The sequence below is a fragment of the Primulina eburnea genome, chromosome 2, assembly GCF_022965805.1.
Source record: "Primulina eburnea isolate SZY01 chromosome 2, ASM2296580v1, whole genome shotgun sequence".
In the NCBI taxonomy this organism is placed as follows: Eukaryota; Viridiplantae; Streptophyta; class Magnoliopsida; order Lamiales; family Gesneriaceae; genus Primulina; species Primulina eburnea.
The window spans coordinates 37,556,469-37,567,016 of NC_133102.1; the positions used below are offsets into that span (position 1 = coordinate 37,556,469).

The 10,548-nt window shown below is 36.9% G+C and overlaps 1 long non-coding RNA gene across 1 annotated transcript; it reads right to left on the bottom strand.

Moving 5' to 3' along the window:
* Positions 1–342: 342 nt before the first annotated feature.
* On the bottom strand, positions 343–10,266 carry LOC140824678 (uncharacterized). Its single transcript, XR_012116442.1, has 2 exons — positions 10,185–10,266; positions 343–652 (listed from the first exon to the last, which is right to left on the bottom strand). It is a non-coding gene; the product is annotated as an uncharacterized lncRNA (long non-coding RNA).
* Positions 10,267–10,548: the final 282 nt, after the last annotated feature.

The window sequence follows — 10,548 nt, forward strand, 5'->3', positions numbered from 1 at the left end:
AATTGACTAGTTAGACACTTAAAACGACAAAAAAAATTCTCCTTGCGAATAGGTAGCAGTAATCACGATTGAACCCCTAGATAATAATCGTATTCCATTGGAAGTAGAATGCAAAAACCATAAAAATTGAAACAATTCAAACCTTCGAAACCATGATATTCCAATTTCTGGTAAAAGAACAGAACATTCTCACAACTTGAAACACAATAACCAGTAATCCAATTTTCCTCACCCAATCTCACTATGCGATGAAAAAAGTAATAACTCACAAGCTAAACACAAACATCAACAAAATTGATTATTAAAAAATATGTGAAAATCGAAATAACAATTACTTAAAAATAATTCAAATAATTGAAGAATTTATTCCCGAAATTTAAAGAACATAGGAGGAATTACCCACTATATAAGTGTCGCTCTGACACGTTCCTATTTTCTTCACTTACACCCGGTGGTCGGTGCAATGGAGCACAACCTCTACTATTTTCCGATGGGCGTACTCGAAGGTGCTTATGGGCACAACGTCACAGCCTCAACCTCCACCTCCGATCCCGACTAATGAGGAGGGAGATGCTACCATTACCGTCGCCACCACCGCCACACCTGAGGAAATGAATCCTGAGTTGAGTTCTCTTTGCCCAAGTTGTTGGATCTCGGTTTTCTACACGCCCAAACGCAGCGGAATTTTTAAAATTTTTATTTTATTTTGACAATCAAAATATATATGTTTGAGCGCTCGTATGATTTTAACAAAACATACATAGGATGTTAGAAAATTATACCTTTGGTGAATAAATCACTGGACACCAACCGATCCGGTATAAAAGATCTGGCTCTTGATGAATCCCTACAATCTTTCTTCAAAAGACTCATTTCTTTCCTTCAAATTAGGTCCACGACTAGAACGTTCGTTCCTCTTCTGATTTGCACTAGAAAAACTAGAAGAGATTTTGCGTAGAGATATAACACGAAAAATTCGACTCAAAATTTAAGCCAAATTTTTTCTTGCTTTTTGAAAGAATTTTCAAGAGTGCTTGTGATGAATTGAGATATGAGATTCTCGTTTTTCGGAAAAAAAAAACCCACCGAAAAATGCATGCTATCTTTAAGAATTAGAAATATTCTTATTTTAATACTAATCATTCATTTTACTTAATTAATTGAAATAATTAAGATAATGAAAGATTCTTTAGGCAAGCAAATCTTGGTAAATCTCGAGTTGAAAATCCTTGGGCAATAATAATAAAATCCTTATTATTATTTTTTCTAATCCACCCTTAACTTAATTAATCATATTAATTAAGTTAATTATAGATTCTAATTACATAATTAACATTAATGGACTTGATTTAATTAATTGGACTAGTCCAACTAATTTAATTAATTCAATCAAAGTCCATTAAAACTTTAATTATTTATTATGTTGGACTTGTACTCCTACAAGCCATTAAACATATTACCCACCATATTTAATTTATTAATTAATCAACTCAACTTTTGAGCTTAATAAATTAAATATATTATAAATTCAACATTTGAATTTATTATTTAGATTATAAATTCAACTCCTTGAATTTTTATCACCTCCAAAATTTAATTATCATAAATTCAACTCCTTGAATTTACTATATCATAATATAAATTCAACTCCTTGAATTTATTATCTCAACAGGAACAAACGATCCAGTGCTTGTGTGACCCTCAATGGTTCAGGGATACAGCTAGCCGTGGGTTCACAACTCTTTGTGATTCAGAATAATATTTATTCTTATTCGGGCTTACCCTAGTTAGCCCCATTCTTTTCATCAATACTTTGATTAAGAATGTCAGAACTCATTTCTGATTGCACCCACCGGATCATGGTAAGAGCGTCTAGTAGCATCGCCCATGATCCCCTAGGTATCACTGATAGTGCCTGCAAGAACCAGTCGATTATGATTAACGTACAGTACGGTCCCTTCATCTCATATATCCCGATCGAATCTGCAACCATTGGTTCATCGAGGGTTGCATATTAATTCGATAACTATGTGATAACTATAATAGTGGCATCGCGTGTACTATTTGAGAACTCCTTCTCTAACGTAAATCTCATACTCTGGCCAGAGATTCCATGCACTATTATTTCATTAGATCACACAGGATATCCACACCCGTAGGTGAGCGGTGAATCCCCGACTACAATGCACTGGCTCCTATATGTGTCGCAACTGTACCCAACCTCGCCACCTGATGACTCTCCTGGAGTCGGTAAACGAGTCAAAGCACAGCCCTATCATATAGAGCCTCAGTGTTGTCCCGGGTCGTAAGGACTAATGGTGTACAATCATAACCACGGACTTATCCTCTCGATGAATGATAACCACTTGGAAAGTCCGAGGGAGGGTTGTTCGGTATAATCATCATATGACTACCCATCTGTATGTTTGGACATCTCTATGCCCTTACCAAGAAACGCAGTACACAACATCACAGATGCTAGTCTCGAGCTCAAGCGGCCTTTATCCATGTTTTAGGCGGCTGAATTGACTAGGAACGAATTTAGAATATGCAGTGTTTACAAATGAGTTTCAACATCGAATTACGATTCATTTGTATTAAAGCATAATCAAGGACTTTATCTATGCTGCTTGCATGGGTATACAGATAAAGTATTACGAAACCATTAAAAGATAAATTATATTAAAATAAAGATTGTTTATTACACTTGAGTCAATAAATTCCCTAGCCAACCGTTGGCTTGCAGGGCATCCACTCTAACAATCTCCCACTTGCCCTAGAGCCAACTACCCTTAACTTTAATCCCATTGTTTCGTGATGCTTCTGAAACAATGGTCCTGGCAAGGGCTATGTAAGTGGATCAGCAACATTATCTGCAGAGGGACTCTTTCGACTGATGTCTCCTCTTCCCACAATCTCCCGTATGATATGGAACTTCCTTAGTACATGTTTGGATCGCTGATGAGACCTTGCTTCCTTTGCTTGCGCAATGGCACCAGTGTTGTCGCAGTACGACGGGACTGGATCAACTCCATTAGGAATAACGCCCAACACTTGGACAAAATTCCTCATCCAAATTGCCTCTTTGGCTGCATCAGATGCAACAATGTATTCAGCTTCAGTGGTGGAATCCGCAACGGTGTCTTGCTTGGAACCTTTCCAAGAGACAGCCGCACCATATAGCATGAATACAAAGCCAAAGGTGGATTTCGAATCATCTACGTCATATTGGAAGCTAGAATCAGTGTAGCCTTCCAATTTCAATTCTCCACCCCCATAAACCATGAACAAATTCTTAGTCCTTCTCAAGTACTTAAGAATATCTTTCACGGCTTCCAATGCATTGGACCAGGGTTCGCCTGATATCTGCTTGTAACACTCAGAGCGTAAGCAACATCAGGACTTGTCGATATCATACCATACATGATACTACCAATGGCAGACGCATATGGAATACGTGTCATCATCTCTATCTCTTCATCAGTATTGGGACACATAGCTTTAGATAGAGCAATACCATGACACATTGGTAAGTATCCTCTCTTGGACTCTTCCATAGAGAATCGTTTTATAATGGTATCGATATATGTGGCTTGGGTGAGCCTCAACATCCTTTATGATCTATCTCTATAGATTTGTATTTCTAATACATAGGATGCTTCACCCATGTCCTTCATGGAGAATTTACTGGCTAACCATACTTTAGTTGATTTCAATAATCCTACATCATTCTCAATGAGCAGGATATCATCAACATAAAGTACTAGGAATGTCACTGCACTCTCACTAACTTTCTTGTACACACATGGTTTCTCAGGATTTTTAGAAAAACCAAACTCTTTGATAGTGCTATCAAATCTGAGGTTCCAACTCCTTGACTCCTGCTTGAGACCATATGTTAATCTCTGAAGTTTGCATACTTTATGCTCACTTCCTACTGATATTTATCCCTCAGGTTGAGACATATAAATTTTCTTTTTGATGTCTCCATTGAGGAACGCAGTCTTTACATCCATTTGCCAAATCTCATAGTCATACCATGATGCTATGGCTAGTAGTATTCTAATGGACTTAATCATAGTAACCGGTGAAAAAGTTTCCTCATAGTCAACTCCTTGTCTTTGAGTATAACCTTTTGCAACCAGTCTTGCTTTGAAGGTCACTACCTTCCCATCCGCCCCAAGCTTTATTTTGTAGATCCATTTCCATCCTATGGGAACGATTCCCTCAGGTGGATCCACTAATGTGCAGACTTGATTTGGATATATAGAGTCCATTTCTGACTGCATGGCTTCAAGCCATTTGGTTGAATCAGTATCAGATATTGCTTCTTTGAAATTCATTGGATCATATCCAACACAAGACTCATCATGGCCTTGTTCATGAAGAAGCGTATATCTTGCAGGTGGTCTAATAACCCTATCAGACCTTCTAGGAGCTTGTACTTCAACTACTGGTTGTTGGGGATTAGGTTCAACTTCTAAAGTTGAGGGAGTATCTTGAATTTCTTCAAGTTCTATCATCTTGCCTTTTCTATCTAATAGAAATTCCCTTTCCAAAAAAAATGGCATTTCTTCAAACAAACATTTTGCTTCATTGGGATGATAGAAATAATATCCAACAGAATTCTTTGGATATCCTACAAAGTAGCATAAAGTGGATCTACTATCCAATTTGTCTCCCACTGTCTGCTTCACGTAAGCAGGACATCCCCATATTCTCATGTAAGAATATTTGAGAGTTTTACCCATCCATATCTCATATGATGTTTTATCCACTGCTTTAGTATAGACATTATTCAACAACATTGCCGCAGTTTCAAGCGCAAAACCCCAAAACGATGTAGGCAATTCAGTGAATCTCATCATTGATCGAACCATGTCCAACAAGGTTCGATTACAATGTTCAGAAACACCATTCAATGGTGGTGTTGCTAGTGGAGTCCACTGTGAGAGAATCTCATTCTCTTTTAGATAACCCAAAATTCAGCACTTAAGTATTCTCCACCTCGATCAGATCGAAGTGTCTTAATACTTCTTTCCAGCTGATTTTCTACTTCAGATCTGAATTATTTGAACTTTTCAAACGTTTCAGATTTGTGTTTTATCAAATAAACACACCCATACCTCAAATGGTCATCTGTAAAGGTAATGAAGTAGGAATGCCCAAAATTTGTGCTAACACTTAGCGGGCCACAAACGTCTGTGTGGATCAAATCCAGTAGACCATGTGCACGTTCCACGTTTCCATCGAATGGAGTCTTAGTCATTTTTTCTTTTAGACAGGATTTGCAAGCAGGTAGAGAATTTGTGTCTGACGAGTCAAACATGCCTTCTCCCACTAGTTTGTGCATCCTTCTTTGGGAAATATGACCTAGTCTAGCATGCCATATTTGTGTGGGATTTGGATCATCTAACTTTCTTTTGTTGTTGAAATAGTGTGTACTTGGACATTCACTTATTATTTCCAGAACATTTCTGGCGCATATAATTTCTTATTTCCGGACTTCTTGCAGTGAAATAAATATGTTCTGACTTATCAGGCTTTGTAGGCCCTTTAAGTGTCGTTCAGAGTTTGCCTCTTATTGGGTTTGTTTTTCTTGTGAGGGGCAGAACATTTCTTTCCCTTACTTTGTGGGCCATTTTTCGTCTGACGAGAGGCCCATAAGAAAATGATGATCTCATAAGTTATAAGCGTATTGACTAGCTCTTCAAGACTATCATCTATCTTATTCAAATTGAAGTTCACCATAACCCCGTCAAATGAGGAAGATAAAGACAACAAATTGATGTTATCAAGTAACTCGTTGGGAATCACATATTCCAGGCCCACTACATTTCAATAAGCACAGTCATACGTACACTACGCTAATGGGCCAAAGCCCCATCTTGCATATGTGTAGTCACGAGCTCCTTGAATGTGGTGTGCATTATCGTACGAGTTTCATGCACCATGCAACTCTTGCACATACATTCGAATGTCAGCAGCATTCAACATTTCCTCAAACTGTCCCTACAGTTCATTTGACATAGAAGCGAGCATGTTACACTTTAGCTTGCATATTATGGTCCTACCATCTTGCATTCTTTGTCAGTTCAACAAGACTGACATTAGTGTGTATGCTATTTCTCTGAATTCAGAACAGTTTTCCCAACCAGTCTTGAAAATTAAATTCGATTAGCTTGTTAATAATAAAAATTGATTACGTGACGAAATCGAAAATATACTGATGCGGAAACAGAATAATGGTTGCTGATTATTTTAAAATAATTTTAAGATATAAAATATGGATTTTATTTTATAAATCTCCCTCCCACTATTTTGACATTTCCACCACCCTCTAATGAAAAAGAGAAATCGTATTTCCTTAGTGGGCACGTAGAGTCCAATTAGCCAATTATAATCCCGAATAATATCAGCCAATTATAATTTCTAAAAGGTAGAATGCAATTGCATCCCTATGCAACCTCCGCGTGTTTTGTCTCACGTTTAATAAGGACCCAATAATATGACGCCGTTTATTTTCACGTGTCAAACCAACCCATCAATATTGAATTGTAGTGGACGGTCGCCATGAGTCCCCCAATAATATGAGCCGAAGTCGTGGGAGTTCCACTCAATTCACATCATATGTCCGGTGGAAGTCACAGCTTTCCGGCGTACAGGCCTCCCCAATAATATGAGCCAGACACTGTCCGCGGGTAGCGATCAACATGCAACCATGGTTGATGGAAGGCAAGGAAAAATTAAACTCTTTTAATTTTTACTTATTCGGTTTGATATAAATTTTGAATCATATTCAAAATGAGGGATTTTAATTAAAAATTGTCTCATCATTTTAACTTAAAAATCGCGTGCCACGAGTTTGTATGTTTGCCGGATTCATGCAACTATATTATCTAATAATATACATACATGCATACTACTATATATCGCATATATATCATAATATGACATTCAACAATAAATATGGATGATCGATCGCCAACGCTATTAGATCCATGTGAGCCATACATGGATCCAGGTCCAACCTAGGTGAATGCAGGGATGCAAATGCAACTATTACAAGAGCTTCCAATATTTTACATGTCTCCGTCTTGATCATCGGGCCCACTATCTTCCAGTCTTGATCTCCCACTATTTCTAATATTACATTTAAATAGCCATGGCACATAAGGGATATATCTCATGGGGTGGGAACGGGCCATAAACCAGGCCCACTTTAATAATATCAAATATTAAAAAAACGAATAAAACAGTAAAATATCCTAACATACACCTAACACATTGGTCAAGGCTCTCGATCATCCTTCATGCATTTAATATCAAATATTAATATCAATTTAATTAAACAAGTTAATTAATTGATAAATCATATATCTAATAATTATATTACTAACCACCACAATTATTAAAGAATTTAATAAATTAAATAAACTCATTTATTTAATTTCCAATTAAATCAATAATAATTGATTTCTTGTAAAAACTCATTTTTACCATAAATAATTAAATTCATATTCTAATTATTTATTTCATAAGAAAATTATTAATTTTTCAAAAATTAATTTTCCAAAATAAAAATTGAACCAATTTTCAAAAATATCAATTTTGCCCAAAATTTGAAAAATCAGAAAATCGCACCCTAGGCCCAAACAATACAAGCTCATTATTCAGCGCGGTGCCCGAGACACGCTCGGGCAGCCGCCCGCGCTGCCCGAATGTTTCGGGCAGCGGCGACTGCCCGGTGCGCGCAGAACGCGCACAGGCGCGCCGACGCGCGCGCAGGCGTCGGACGCCTGCGCTAGCGCGGTGGGCGCAGGCGTCCGGCGCTGCTCTAGCGCGCTGTGCGCAGGCGTCCGGCGCCTGCGCGCACGGACTGCCCGGAACAGTTCCGGGCAGATTTAATTTTTTTTTTTTTCGAAAATCTGGAAAAAATAAAATTTTATGGTGCATCAATTTTTTCTGAAAAAGTTTCTTGTGTGGTTAGAAATAAATTATTCTGTATGATTTAAAATCATACGATATAAAGAACCTGACTCTGATACCATTGTTGGATCTCGGTTTTCTACACGCCCAAACGCAGCGGAATTTTTAAAATTTTTATTTTATTTTGACAATCAAAATATATATGTTTCAGCGCTCGTATGATTTTAACAAAACATACATAGGATGTTAGAAAATTATACCTTTGGTGAATAAATCACTGGACACCAACCGATCCGGTATAACAGATCTGGCTCTTGATGAATCCCTACAATCTTTCTTCAAAAGACTCCTTTCTTTCCTTCAAATTAGGTCCACGACTAGAACGTTCGTTCCTCTTCTGATTTGCACTAGAAAAACTAGAAGAGATTTTGCGTAGAGATATAACACGAAAAATTAGACTCAAAATTTAAGCCAAATTTTTTCTTGCTTTTTGAAAGAATTTTCGAGAGTGCTTATAATGAATTGAGATATGAGATTCTCGTTTTTCGGAAAAAAAAAACCCACCGAAAAATGCATGCTATCTTTAAGAATTAGAAATATTCTTATTTTAATACTAATCATTCATTTTACTTAATTAATTGAATTAATTAAGATAATGAAAGATTCTTTAGGCAAGCAAATCTTGGTAAATCTCGAGTTGAAAATCCTTGGGCAATAATAATAAAATCCTTATTATTATTTTTTCTAATCCACCCTTAACTTAATTAATCATATTAATTAAGCTAACTATAGATTCTAATTACATAATTAACATTAATGAGCTTGATTTAATTAATTGGACTAGTCCAACTAATTTAATTAATTCAATCAAAGTCCATTAAAACTTTAATTATTTATTATGTTGGACTTGTACTCCTACAAGCCCATTAAACATATTACCCACCATATTTAATTTATTAATTAATCAACTCAACTTTTGAGCTTAATAAATTAAATACATTATAAATTCAACATTTGAATTTATTATTTAGATTATAAATTCAACTCCTTGAATTTTTATCACCTCCAAAATTTAATTATCATAAATTCAACTCCTTGAATTTACTATATCATAATATAAATTCAACTCCTTGAATTTATTATCTCAACGGGAACAAACGATCCAGTGCTTGTGTGACCCTCAATGGTTCAGGGATACAGCTAGCCGTGAGTTCACAACTCTTTGTGATTCAGAATAATATTTATTCTTATTCGGGCTTACCCTAGTTAGCCCCATTCTTTTCATCAACACTTTGATTAAAAATGTCAGAACTCATTTCTGATTGCACCCACCGGATCATGGTAAGAGCGTCTAGTAGCATCGCCCCATGATCCCCTAGGTATCACTGATAGTGCCTGCAAGAACCAGTCGATTATGATTAACGTACAGTACGGTCCCTTCATCTCATATATCCCGATCGAATCTGCAACCATTGGTTCATCGAGGGTTGCATATTAATTCGATAACTATGTGATAACTATAATAGTGGCATCGCGTGTACTAGTTGAGAACTCCTTCTCTAACGTACATCTCATACTCTGGCCAGAGATTCCATGCACTATTATTTCATTAGATCACACAGGATATCCACACCCGTAGGTGAGCGGTGAATCCCCGACTACAATGCACTGGCTCCTATATGTGTCGCAACTGTACCCAACCTCGCCACCTGATGACTCTCCTGGAGTCGGTAAACGAGTCAAAGCACAGCCCTAGCATATAGAGCCTCAGTGTTGTCCCGGGTCGTAAGGACTAATGGTGTACAATCATAACCACGGACTTATCCTCTCGATGAATGATAACCACTTGGAAAGTCCGAGGGAGGGTTGTTCGGTATAATCATCATATGACTACCTATCTGTATGTTTGGACATCTCTATGCCCTTACCAAGAAACGCAGTACACAACATCACAGATGCTAGTCTCGAGCTCAAGCGGCCTTTATCCATGTTTTAGGCGGCTGAATTGACTAGGAACGAATTTAGAATATGCAGTGTTTACAAATGAGTTTCAACATCGAATTACGATTCATTTGTATTAAAGCATAATCAAGGACTTTATCTATGCTGCTTGCATGGGTATACAGATAAAGTATTACGAAACCATTAAAAGATAAATTATATTAAAATAAAGATTGTTTATTACACTTGAGTCAATAAATTCCCTAGCCAACCGTTGGCTTGCAGGGCATCCACTCTAACACAAGTTGTATCACGTTAATGGCTGCGGAAGAGAATTGTCAGATTTTTTTTATCAGTCGGTTTAAATCTTAACATGAGCCACATATTCTGTTATTGGATCAACTTTTCTAAGACAATATATAGTGAATAAATGACAGACACTTAGTGGACGAGCACCTTTGCATGCACAGCTATGAAGATTATTCGTACACTTTCTTGTAAGAAAAATGTGACACATATTAAAATAAGTAGCGTGTACAAATTGAAATTGGCGACGACCAAGAAAATTTAGATGCGTACACGACTCTTCCTTTGAGAATAAGGCTCCCATAATAAACTCGTTGATGGTATGAGTTTGCCTATAAATACCGAAGGCATTGAGGTCTCTAGATATACAAT